At 42.2% G+C, this 13,831-nt stretch overlaps 1 protein-coding gene across 15 annotated transcripts in view; it reads right to left on the bottom strand.

Moving 5' to 3' along the window:
• The window catches only part of LRRC7 (leucine rich repeat containing 7), a 175,466-nt gene that overhangs the window by 127,572 nt on the left and 34,063 nt on the right, over positions 1 to 13,831 (bottom strand). The window contains exons 1-2 of one of the 15 annotated variants that reach the window (XM_068689948.1): positions 6,774 to 6,891; positions 6,604 to 6,656 (exon numbers count right to left, since the gene is read on the bottom strand). The exons of 12 other annotated variants lie outside the window; for them this stretch is intronic. The gene's annotated coding sequence lies outside the window, so the exon portion shown is untranslated. Of the gene's footprint in view, positions 1 to 6,603; positions 6,657 to 6,720; positions 6,931 to 13,831 lie in introns of those variants that run through there. 2 more of the 15 variants (XM_068689946.1, XM_068689945.1) reach the window with 2 other exon arrangements.

The following is a 13,831-nucleotide window of genomic DNA, read 5'->3' on the forward strand; positions in this document are numbered from 1 at the left end:
ATGATGAAGTTACATGATTTAGACTGATCTTTTTCAAGTATCAGGTCACTAAGTTTTACGTGCAATCTTACAAACCAAACAACGCTGCCACTTTTTAGGCAAAACTTTCAACCTCTTTCAAGGCCCCATATACCATTGTTTGGAAATAATGAACAATGATTCAACACAAATCAGTGTCATCTATATTTCCAGATGATTAACACTGCAATGAGCTATCAGGAAACTAAGTTGTTCACAAGTACCCAGAGACACGGCCCATTGTTCAAGTTCTGGAATTACTCCCATTCACCCAAAAACCAAACAAGTCTTTTACCAGCAAGATCAGAAAATGGGGAGTTGATACCACTGATGCTTCCAGCAACTGAAATAATTCAATTACGTTTTTGAGAGCTTAAAAACAGCACATAATTTCCACAGAAATAAAAACCAGATTAGCTGAGACATGCCCATCAAATGCTAGACAGTTCTGTATGCACTAGTGGATAAAGCGAGGTCATTTCTGCAGGTCAGTGATCTACTCTGGCTTGGCTCCTTTTCTTCCAGACACTTGGCAAAACGTATTTTTAAAGGATTTTCCATGCGGTTATTTTTAAGACAAACAAGTCATTTCAGACTCTGTATGGAGGTTACAAATAATTCTCTGGAATAAAGCCTCTAAGACTTCGCTTCTGTTTCTGTGCAGAAAACACTATTTTCACTTCAGAAAGGGTGATTAAATTCTTAATTACCCAACTTGCACATAAACGTGTCTTTCAGTAGAAGTAAATGTGCTTTTTATAGACAGAGGTTAAAGCCCGGTCTCAAAATATGTCCCTTGGTGTCTATTCAGTAACTACCAAGCTGCTAAAAACTTGGAGAAGTGCACACACGGACTCATACAATGTCAGAGGCTCCCTCTGGATGCTCAGTGAGGTGCAGCACACCTCTGCCTTTGCAAGCAAGCGGGGAACATCAGCACGCTGCAGTCAGGCTGCAGCAGCAGGCACCGCTCCCAGCAATGATGGGAGAGCTCTGCTAGCAGGAGAGGCATGTTTATGTGCACTGTAAAGATAACACTTAAAATAGTTTTGATTCCACTTGGGAAAACAATTTTAGTGAGTGTGAATGCAATTGTGCTCTATATCATCCTAATTATATTGTGGCACATCTCATAAAAGGAACTCAAAAAAAAAAAAAAAAAAGGATTTGCATGTTGTGTAGTTCATTGGCACAGTATTTACTGTCAAATACAGTAAATATTCCCATATTCCCATACATTTAAGAACATTCTATCCACAAATGTTGGATATGTGAGAAGAATGCTTGCATGCTATCCTTTTAGAACTTCAATAAAGCCAAATCTATGACTAATAATAAAGTGTAATGGTTAAAGATGGTTACATCTTTAATAATAGATATTAGTCAAAGTGTCACCAAGTGTGGCTTCTATAATTTAGTATCTCATTCAAAGATCTATTTTTCAGTGCAGCTAATGTCAAGTGCTCAAAACCTCTACAAAGATAACACACTGATTTTATCCTGTGCATAAGGGCAGCACGGGAAAGAAATCAAGATGAGTAATTCCTCCTTAGCAGCTTGTAACAGAATGGTATACAAGCCAAAATTTTAAATGGATTTTAAAAAGCATTCAGACATGCATAAGGGAAAAAAAATAAACCTAAAAACAAATAATACAGATAAAATGTTTGATTCAGGAAGTCCTTGAGGGGCTGCACATTAATAGGAGCGTGTGCCAGGGAAGGATGATCTCATGCAGTATTTCTATAAGCATTGTATGTGTATAATACCAGGCTCTTGAATGCCTCAATGAAGGTCTCTACTTCTCCCTGCCATGAGCAGCTTACCTGCAACCTACCAACCACACACCACACCACCATCAGACCCCTTCAGTAAAACAACAGGACACAGAGCCAGGGCATGGCCAAGGCTGGAGGTGCCTCTGAGCCCACCTGCTCCAACCTTGGCTCCAGCAGGGCCACCAGGAGCAGAGCCTCAGCATCACGTCCAGGACACAACCTGTGGGGACAGCATCCAAGGCCTTGCTGAGGCCCAGGCAGACAGTACCCGCTGTGCAAGGATGTCAGGAAAAGGGGAAGTTTGAGAAATATCAGAAGTCCTGGTAGGAAATGACTTACTTGTACTGTTCGTACAACAGAGACAAAGCTTCCCTGAGAGCTGCCATAAAACATCTTGGGTTTAGGAGGCCCAGATGTCTATCCATGCATGTTCCCTCCTGGTTGCTGCCACCTGCAGCCTCCTGCTTCGCCACAGACATGCCCTGCACCGAGCAGCAGCAGCCCCCGCCGAGGAAAGGCTCAGAGGTATTTGCCCTTACTTGGTTTCCTGCCTCGCCCTTTAGCCAGGTAGATTTCACCGCTCGTATTTTCCTAACGGTGATGTTAGTTACAATCCATTACCTCGTTTACGTGATAGATGTGAGTTCTGCTGAAATCAATGCAGTTTTGTACAGCTACCGAGGTCTCATAAAGAATGCAAGAAACACGCTACAGGATGAGGTCACCAGAGCCCTGTGCTGCAAATCTCCTCTGCAAAGCACTCACAGGAGGAACAGCCTTTAGCTAACACTGGTCTAATATTAAACATCTGAAGACTTGTGGTTCTCAAAAACAACAGCTAAATGATAATATTAACAAACAAACAAGATAATTGCAACAAGCAAAGGTAGAAAGATACATTTTAAGAAGTATGTCTTAATAGGTTATAAGTATATTTAGTAGAATCCTTCATGGAACTGCACGGACAGGACAAAAGAAGGGAAATTGAGATTTAAAAGGAAAAAACGTTCCTGAGTCAGCATAGAAATGTGTGAGCACATACAAATGCCTACTGAGAGAAGCAAATGACTAGGGGACACTAAATCCAAGTAGAAACAGGAGCAAATACTTCCTATGTGTAAGACTATAAAAGAGACAAAAGACCTTATGAAACAAAACTGTAGTGCATGTGAAAGCTAGGAAGAAAAGCTAAAAATGACCCTGGGAGAACTGCCCACCATACAGATGAAAATAATAAGAGTAAAAAGAGATAGATAAGTGCCTGGAGAGTAGAGATAAGCAACATCATAAAACAAATTATTTGCTTTGAGGAAGGGAGGGCGGCTCTTTCTGTTGTCCCTGCAGTACTGCCTCACACAGACTGCAGCTAACTCTGCAGAACATATTCCTGAGCCTTTGCCCATTTGAGAAAGAAATAAACTTTTTGTAAAACATACTGCAGGCCCGCCTCTATGTACCCACATAGGCATCTTTACCGCCAGGATGTAGAATTCCTTCTATATGAGACTGGACAAAGTTTTCTTCTATTTCACTTCCCATTAACTTGCAGGAAGGAGGAGAATACAGTAGCAGCAAGAGTTGACTCAAAAAGAGTTGGGAATCAGCCATTAAAAAAAAAAAAAAAAAAAAAAAAAAAAAAAAAAAAAAACCGAAAAAAATCACAAAGAAAGAGCAAAAGAGGGTCAAGGAATGCGAAAAGGGAGGTGGAACACTGCATTTTTCTTCAGTGGTAATGAGGGAAATCAAAAATGAAGAAAAATCTTCTTCCAAAAATTAACAGTTAAGCACAACTCTAACATGAGAGAAAATTACTGCAAAAAGCTGAGGTGGAAGAGATGCTATCCAATAATGATTCACTCCACATTAAAAGGAGACAGGAGAGATGATGAAAAAAAACCAAACCTAAGTCTCTAGGAAAGGCTCTTACTGTGGAAAATTAGAGAACTTAGAGAAATACCTATTGAGAAAAATTAATCAGTGATTTTTTCCAGATGAAAATTGATTTCTCAAGTCTGATAATAAAGGCATGACAAAGGAAATACGTACGAATGAAAGGAAAAAATATTGTGCCTGCAAATCTGAACAGTGATTAAAGGCAACGCACAGAATTAGAAAAATAAATTTCATGATTATTGACAAAAAATATTTTAAACCATCTTGCCACCTTCATGATGTCATAACATTCATCAATAAATTTTAGAACATGGGGAAATCACTGAAAGTTATACTGGGATATTTACTGAAAATAATACAAGATGGAAATAAGATGTTTTGTCTAACAGATGATGATGTATAAGGACAATGATGTAAAAACAAAGAAACGATGTCCAGTTATTTTAAAGGGTAAATAGTCCCTTAAATAAATTCTGTGGCATTATCAACTACATCAAAGTTAATCTGAAAAATTTTATGTTCCTAAAATAAAATGGCACTTGGCCTGCCTCGCATGTTCAAACTTTCTGCTAAAGAAATGAGGTTCAGGATCCAGCAGTGTGGCAAGAGAAAAGAATGCCCTAAGAGCTTCCTGCAAAACTCGGCCAGGCAGAACACCACAATAAGCTGTGTTTTGTGGGAGTTTCAACCATAATTATGTCTTCAGCTTTATGTTAAGGAATACTTTAAAAATACTTTATGTGACAGAAATACTTTAAAAAGAATTTTTAATACTTTTTTTTTTTTTAATCTTTACAAGAGAAATAAATTAAGATTGTGGCTGCTGCAATGAAGGTAAATGTGAATGTGTTACGAATACATATTGCAAGGCAGCACACTTTTCATCCTGACTGTGTGTATATACATATACACGGTGGCTCTTACCTGGGACTGGGTGAGGGCAGGAAGAGGACAAGGAGCTCTAATTGGCCTTCTTATTCTATATCCAGTTAGTTTTTTTATTTTATGTATGGAGTGAATAAAAAGAAAAGAATAAGTACATATCATATTAGAAGAACCCCAAATTAATGTTGTATTTGCATTTTAGTTATTTTCTGTTGGCATATCACTATGCTACATTTCTCTTTGTCTTCACCTCAAGATACTCTCAGGGGCTTCTTCGGTAACTGAACTGAAAAAAACCTTCGAAGTTGTATTGTCTGTAGAAAACTATAACAGCAAATATCCCTCTGTTAAAGGAAAGGGAAAATACAGAGCACGAGTGATTACTAGACAGTGACTCCTTTACTTTTTTTTTTTTTTTTTAATTTGCTAGAAAGCGACGAAGGGTTTGTAGCTACAGAAACATGCACCTCTGCTATGACCAGCCTGCTTGCTTTCATTCCTCAAGTGCTGCTCCCAAGACACGAGCTCGGCGGCTCCCCAGTGAACGTCCCACCCACAGCAGCAGCAGCGAGCACCATGCGGCCGCTCTGCCGTGGCTTCCACTCACCCTGCCAGGGACGCATCCATCACTGCTCCGATGGATGTGGCTCTCGCTGGAATGCAGGGCAGTCGCTCATGTTTCATCCCGGTAATTTCGCTTCATTAGCTTCCATTTCCAACGCGCATACATTTTTTTCCCCACTGTACAGATGTTCATAACGACACGGGCAATATATCACCCTGAGATTAACAGCGCTTCATTGTTCCTGCCACCCAGCCCTCCTATGTGATAATGAAACCTTATGAAACCACTGGTGTATGTAAAAAAAAAAAAAAAAAAAAAAAATTAAATAAAATCTTCCTTTCTTGTGTCCAAAAATGGGGGTAACTAGCTCAAACAGAATTGACAATTGACTGATTTACCAACTGTTCTTTAGGTATATGAAATCACTGGGCTCTTTGTTTTAACCCTACATTTAATATGGTACTGCCCATAAAAACAATGAATAAATGGTGCTTTTGTGACTTTACCATGGCAGGCTCTGGAATTTGCTTGCACTCTTATTCCAGGGCCAGACCATTAGTCCTGTCTGGTGGCAAGACGAAAAACGTGGGTCTGCAACTCAGGGTTCCCCAGCAAGGGAGGGACAACCTGTGGGCTCCCACGGGGAGGGCCCAACTCACCCTTTCAGCACACAAACCATTGCTTCACAGCCTACAGCACTAAAGCTCCACGTAGCACTGCCCTTCTGAGGCACCAGATGCTCTTTCTCTCCTCAAAATAAAACAGCAATTTAGAACAAAGATACAGACATACAAGCAGACACGTTCAGGCAGTCATATTCACACATTCAAATAAGCCCTGTGGGTCTCTGTGCTGGAAGCCAACCAAGTACAGATTTATTCCTCCAGTTCAGCCCATTAGGTTTTGACTCCAATGTTTCCTTCACTGGAAATGCCAATGCCCCTACTGGCTTCGCTCGGGAATAAAAGTAGGGCCCAGCAACGGAACAGCCTTATGCTTAGATACGGTATCTCCACCCCAAGGCGAAACTGGTTGCTGAGATTGCAGTGTTTATAGGATTGCATACTTGCATGTATCTGGCCACACGCTTTCCTCACAAACCCAATCAGACTAGAAGACAAAAGGAGCTGTAGAAGCCCAGTCTTTTCAGCAGTTATACACTGCTGAGAAGGACTTCTACACCAAAGCCTTCCACCAGCCTCCTGCCTTCAGCCATACAAATGCCAGTAAGGGCACCCCGAAGGCTTGGGTGGGATGCCTGAGGGCTGATATGATCGTGTCAGAAGATCACAGATCAGGGTGATACAGTTAATTTGTTGTATAGAGCTGTCAGAATAAATTTTTTGCTGTGGAATAACTAAAACAATCTGCCCATACTGTCCTTTTTATTAGAAGTTCAGAGGTAAAATGTTTTTAGCAGAATACACACGCCACCTATCTTTATAATCACACAGACACCCTTACCTTTTTTCCTTTTTTTCCCCACATGTAGAATTATCTTCTGACCCTTTTCATCCCTGGCACAATGACAAAAGAGCAATCCTTTTATATTAAGAGGTTATTTATTGAAGCAAAACATACCTGAATAGCTTAAATCAGATTAGGAAAGGAAACACTATCTCATGCTAAAGCACCTGGTAGAGTGCCGGGAGATCTGCATCACGTCTTGGCGCTGCAGCACACGATGCTCCCAGCACAGCACACAGCACCCCACATTGCCAGCACCCACAAGGGGTTTCTCCACGAGCTTGGGCTGCTCTTTGTACACCAGTGCAGCTGCACATTGGTGCACGTTGTTGCCTTAACGACTCGCAGCCTCGTTAGTTCTGGGCTGGCTCAGGTTGCACGGCAATCTGACCATGGAGAACTGTCAAGCAAAAAAATTTGGGGTTTGATCCTTACATCACAGAAATACTAATGTGAGCACACAGCCAGGCTCATCCATGATTCAATTTCACTATTTGTATTAAAATTTTACCACTAGGTAATCTGACAGGTATTTATTTCATTTTTTGCATGGTATGTGGCTTTTGGAAACATGCCGGCTTGCTTTGCCCCGTACTGATTTTTGGTACAGAAAAAACACTTCAAGACAGTGAAAGCCAGCAGAGATCACCCCAACACTTGGCTTTCCATTGCAGCCATGGTCAGCAGCTGGCACCTCGTAGTGGTGTGCAGGCACCACCGTGCTGCCTAAGAAGACAGGACATCTCTGGGGCCAGGCTGGGCATGAACGAAAGGCATTAAATCTAAGCAATAAGCTATAAATCTTAGCAATCAGCTACACATTCTTAGAGTGCTTATGCTCTCCTACTGGCATAAAGATCCACCTGCAGGCTGCCAGCTTCTGCACCAGCTGTAGGGGATAGCTGCTTTCCAGGTACTCCTTGGGCTGCTCATTTTCTCTTACAAGTGCTCCTGGCTGCAGCTGCGCTGCTTCAGCCGCAGGGCGCTGAGCGTGGGCCCACCCTCACTGCAGGTTTTCCAGCTTCACCAGGTGAATGTCCTTCACTGAAATACTTCTGTAGTGCCTCGGTGCCTGGAACAACTCCATGCTAAAATTACTGGTAAATAACTAAGGTGCTGAGAGTGAGAAACCCAGCGAGCCAGGACTTGTATGACCACAAGGACCCTCAGACAATTTTTTGCTGAGCCTCTGGGTCTGACCTCCAGGACTCCCCTTTCCACAGAAACCAAAGTGCTTTACAAGCAAGGTAACCACCCTCCCCAGCCTCTTCCCGCCAATTTCTTCCCACCTGAAATTCCAAACTATTAAAATTAATTTCTGATGCTGCATGTTACCAGTTATTAATCAAACTGCATATTAACTGATTATCAGAATTTATATTTGGCTTCTATTTAATTAAAAAATGAACTGAAATTGACTTGTAATTCGGTGCATACTACTCATTAACAGCTAGGGCTATCAGTGTGACTGAACACTATCATATATGGATATTCTTAGAAAAAAAAATCTAATTTTGATGAGCAGTTTTCTATTTTATGAAATCAAAACAGCACCAGATCAGCACAGAGGTTGCAAAAACCATGAGCCGCCTGCCTCACTGGGGAGCCCTGTGGCAGCCAGTGGGACACAGCCCCATGGGCACAAAATCTGGGACAGGCAGCTCCTACGTCCCAGGTAACACTCGCAGTACTTCACAGGCACTTTTTGGCATCAGCCATCGTAACAAGAGGGCAAACAGAAGCCTAATTTCACCCTCACAATGACTTGGATTTCAATAATTTCCGAACAATGCGTTTTAGTTTCATGGAGAGCTCTTCTCATACCATTGGGAGGAGTTCTGGATAGTCAGACTATAAAATATATAAAAATAAACCTATAGAAATAAACAAATTACATTAAACTCTAAAAAGTGAGCTGAAAAAAAAAAAAAGCCATGAGTCACATCTACTAAAACACAACAAATTGCTTTAAAAATGCTGACGGAAGCCATGAGGTTTGCATTCTTTTTTAGTCAAGCCTGATGTAAGTCGGGGCCACACCGTGCAAGTTTCGCACAGCGGGCCCACGCCACGCGAGTTTCCCACTGGGGCCCACGCCATGCGAGTCTGCATGCAGGCAGCAGCAGCAGAGCCGTCAGGAAGGACAGAGCCTCTCACCACCGACGACGTGACACATCCGTAAGCCAGCCCACGGTGTCCTAGCGCAGGAACTAGGCAGGCTGCGAGCAGTACTTCAGGAAATGCTATAAAATAAAACGCACCATGGTGGTGGAATTCTGTTCTAGCTTTGTGCAGTTAATTCCCTTGGAAAGAGGTCCCTTTGGAGGCACCGTGACTTTGTCACACCCGGACCACGCTGCTGCAACAGCCCTCTGCCCTTCTCGGACTGTCTGCAGTCAATAGTGACCACAGAAGTTTATTTTTCAGGTCAGTCGGAACTGCAGAGCTCCATTTGTCCATCATCTCTACCCCGTGTTTCCAGTGTACCAAGAGATATGCGTGCATCACGGTATCAGACACCAGGCAAGTACTTGGAATGAAAGCTCCCTACATAATATAAGCAAAAGACCTATATTTATGTCTTGCATGTTTGCATGCTTTTATGTCCTCATTTTTTTTTTTATATTTATGTTTGAATGTTTAGATGTCTATATATTTCTGAGTTTATATTTATGCGTTTATATTCATAAATTTAGCTATTTATATATTATATATTATGTGCTTATATACTTACGTATTTATATTTATACTTTATAAAGTACTTTATAAATATACTTTATATTTTTATACTTTATAAAGACCTAAAGGATTTCACATTGAAACTGAAGAAACACTGGAAAAAACAAAAATAATTTCTGTAACTACATGCAATATCTGTTGCTTAAGAATTAAAAGACATCAATAACTTTACATTCATTTTGACATTAAAAATGTTATTACACTCTAGATTTTTTTTTCCTGTGCATTCTTTATACCTAACTCCAAGTGACAGTAATGGGAATCCTATGAGCCGTTTTTAAACAACAGAACGAACCTTTTAGCTTTAAAACCTTTGGGTTTACTCGGTGGTTTTTAGCCCCTGGGGAGACCTGTGGATAAGAGCTCACATTAAAAAGAAGATCTGTATTTTACAAAATGCAGGGAAAGGAACGTCAGAGCCAAACATCTTTTGTATTCAAGGTCACACGTTGCTTGGTGTGGGTGAGGTTACTCCTTTGGCTTGGACAGAGCCCCTCCAATTCACAGCAGCTGAGGGTTTGGCTGCTTGTGCCAAGGTTCACCCTTCTACCTGCACCACTCCAACTGGACAAACGCTTTGTGGTGTATCAGTCACATGCAAGGCAAAATGAAATGAATGATGCGGCTTAACTGCATTGCAATGTACCACACAAAGTATTTCAGAAAACTACTGTGGCTTTTTGCTGTCACACAGGAAACCACAGAGAGCCCATTCAATACGCCATTTGCTTGTCATCTATTTAAATTACATTACAAACGTATGTCGTGATCGACAGCCATAAGCAGAGACCTGAGATGTTGCAGTATGTCCCCACCTCTCACTGTCAGCTCTCATTTTCTCTCCTCCAGCCCAGCACCTTAAGGCAAGCTTTCACAGAAGCGAGCTGTGCAGTATGGTCAGTTCAACCAGCTGAGCAAGTCACCCCCAAGACAAACACCAGAGAGATGTTCTACATGCTGTGGCATAGTCCAAATTTCCAAAGGAAGTTACTGAGTATTATATCACTTGGCACAGTCCATTTTTATTCACTGATGTAAAATACCAGCTGAACATTAGTAACTGCCTATGGCTACGCATGTCTGCATCGCTGCTTCGGCTCATCAGCTTCATTCAGGCACTCCTCCAACACAGAATAATGGCACATTCAGTCTGGAAGTGCTCATCCTTGGTTCCTCCTTTCTCCTTCCATCCCAGTGACAGTTCACAAAACTGAAAAACTGCAAATACTTTTTCTTCATTACAAAAGCGTTGGCCAATGTTCTCCAACTGGCAATAAAACAAAAATGTAATGTTTGTGTTAAATTCCAACTGACAGTCCCAAAAAAAAAAAAAAAATCAGGTTCTACGTTAAATATTAATGATTCATTTTGTTTCCATTACAGGACAGCTAAAAAGCGGCAGTTCAAGATTGTTTCAGAGCCCTCCATAACTTTAAACACGCTAAGGCTGTAATGTGCATGTGTATCTGTCGCAACCCATTTTGCTCCAACTTATTGACATTCTCCTTATGCACATCACAAGGCACCAGCTAGAATGTTTGGGCCGGATCCAAAACAGGAATTACTTTACCACTCAGATTTCTGTGCTCTCTCAGACGCATATGCTTTCTAATGTTATTTAACATTCATGGCTGCTAGCAAGAATTAAGCACTCACTGGATCCGCAGAGGATGCTCCTGGTACAGCACGAGGAGGACAGCCCATGCAAAAGACATAGGGAGGGAGGGGTGACCAGTGTGGGGCTGGTCTGAAGAACCAGGACTTCTTCGAAAGAGCTCGTCTCAGCCTTCCAGCCTCAGACACGGTTCCTAGAGAGCGTGTTGTCCGCAGCCCCGAGGCAGGCAGCGCTGGCCCACGTGTCTGAGCCGCTGCTGCAGGCAGAGCTCTCCGAGCCCTCCAGGCCCTGTGGAGAAGGCCCAGGCTGCCAGCCTGGCACTGAGGAGCTGCCACGCTCCAGGCACCTGGCACGGCCGCCGTCCTCGGCACCAGAGGCCTACGGCAGCTCCAAATCACCCCGGTCGCCGTGCCGCCTTGGTTCTCTCCCTGCTGCACAGAGAGGTTGCTGGATTTTTAAATATAAAGTTGTTTATGGTGAATTAACTTGCGCTAGGTGGTACCTGTGTAAATACTAGTGCAGACAGGAACGCTACAGGACTCCCGAGGCTTGTGGTTTACACGCCGTCTGGCAGAAAGGGAAACAGACTGCAAGCCAGACACAAAACTAGCACTATAAGCTCTTCTTGAGGAGGAACCTGCACTCTGAGAAGAACTCAAAATGCAGCAATTAGTGGAGAAAACCTGCCCCTCTCCTCCCAGCAGACGGGACTACTGCTGAGCACATGCGTTGTGAGCATGGATTCTGGGGGACGTTTCCCTACAAGCAGGAAAAAGTACTAAAAGTACTAAAAAGTTGGGAATAGGTATTGGGTCTTTTAGATAAAAGCTATCACATGGCTATGGTAATCAGGACACCCAGAAATGAGTTAACGACTCACCAGTTCATCCTTACACCTCAGAGTGCCTGGCACAAAACCAGGGTCTGAGTATCCCAGATATGTTCAATAAATCATAATTCCACTTAAAACTTCATTCACATTCAGCTTGACTACTGTTCATTTAAGCAAAGGTAAAAAGCAAAACAAAGGATGAAAAGATAAAAATAAACCAGACAAAATGGCCATATAGATTGTACGTAGCCAAAATATTTATTCTTAATTATTCCAATTAATCACCCCTGGGGACCTGGAAACCAAAGACCCAGCCCTTAGCCCCAGGGCTGTGTAACTTGCAGGGCATTCTGAGGACATTCTGAGGTTACACTTCTTATATATAATATATATATATATAAATATATATATTTTTTCTGTCTTACTTAGCTTCCTCTAGGAATCTCTTCCCTCTTTTATCTTACAGGAATGCCAGCAATGAGGTTTTGCTTGCAAAGATGATGGCAATAACTGACCGTTTTTCTCTTGTGTGATGTCTGAGATTGAGTTTCTTCCCCCTTCCCTTCCTCTCAGCAGTACAGTTACAAAATGCAAAGGTTAAAAAAACAAACAAACAAAAAAACATACACACACATCCTCTTCCCCTAGAGCTTCTCTGAAATTACATTTCTATCATATTCTTTATCTACCAAAGTTTTCTGTGGCTTAAATTGTGTTCTTGCCGCCCTCAGCAGTAGAGCATTCTCAGAGCACTACAGAAACAAGCAGTGAGAACCCTCAAACACAGTTTCATAAACTTCTAATCTCTAGTCCTTCACGACTTCACCTGTGACGACAGCTGTAGACGACAGCTCTAGAATTGAGTTATTTCTCTACCTCCACTTTCCCTGCACTAGTCCCCACTCCACCAGCTTTTTAAAGTTTTAATAGTTCATCCTGCTGCAAAACGTCTGTTGAGAGGCATCGTTCTTTGGGAAGCATCCCATTTATCAAGCCTGCACCGCAGTGACACACATGGCCACATGCAAGCTGTGAGCAGAGGCACAGCACTGCAAGTCCTTCCAGCCAGAGGTGTGGTGCACCACGAGCTGCCAGCCTGCACAACCTACACCCACCACCAGACTACCTCATAGCTGCCCAGAACAAGCCACGTTGCAGCTCTCACAGCAGCATTCAGACCTGGCAAGGTCTGTATGCACGATGGAAGAGTCTGCAGATCCATAACCTAGAGCTGTAAGGCAACCACAAAGCCTTCTCCAGCACAGCACGCAGAAGGACCTCCACGCAGATGCATTTTCTGAGCCGGTGGTGCAGTCAGAGGGCTGGGACGTTTCTACCATGGAGGTCAGAGAGCTGGGAGGACAGCTCTCTGTCCTCCAGCCTCATTCCTAAATAACACAGTTCTTTGCTATGGTAGTCTCCTACTGCCTGAAAGGCTTTTTGGAACCAAAGCAGTTGGCATGAGAGAGGAATCCAAAATTAAATTATTCCAGTAGACCAGCCCAGAGCATCAACTGTGCATCATTTTCCTTCTCCATTTCACCAAACATCGGAAGAAGACAGGGAAGATCTTGCCCTGTGAATCAAGAACACCTCGACGCAGTGTAGCAGAAGCTGGAAGGTATTTTCATAGTCTTTAAAGAGCCATGTGGACTTCTCTTCCGTTCTTAAAATAGATTTTCTTATTTTGCAAATCTGGCAATGGCTTACTAGATAAGAAAGGGAGCCATAAACATAAACTGAGAAGGTACAAATTTCCCTGCAGTACAAGGCCAGAGTATAGAACCAGCCAAAAAAACATTTCACTGTACAGCAGTTCATATTCAGAAAAAATACATTTTGCTGTAACATTTCCCTGACAAATATACTAGCAACCAAAGTATTAAGAATAAAATGATAGTTTAATAGATATTAACCCTTCTTTTACAGCCGAGTTTTAAAGATATAATTACAATAATCTTTTTTTGTGACATACTGCAAGTCCTTGGCAAGAAGAATCAGAATGAACCAGACAACTACTGTACCAAATGAGTAATAGA

Source organism: Anas acuta, chromosome 8 (assembly GCF_963932015.1).
Source record: "Anas acuta chromosome 8, bAnaAcu1.1, whole genome shotgun sequence".
NCBI lineage: Eukaryota > Metazoa > Chordata > Aves > Anseriformes > Anatidae > Anas > Anas acuta.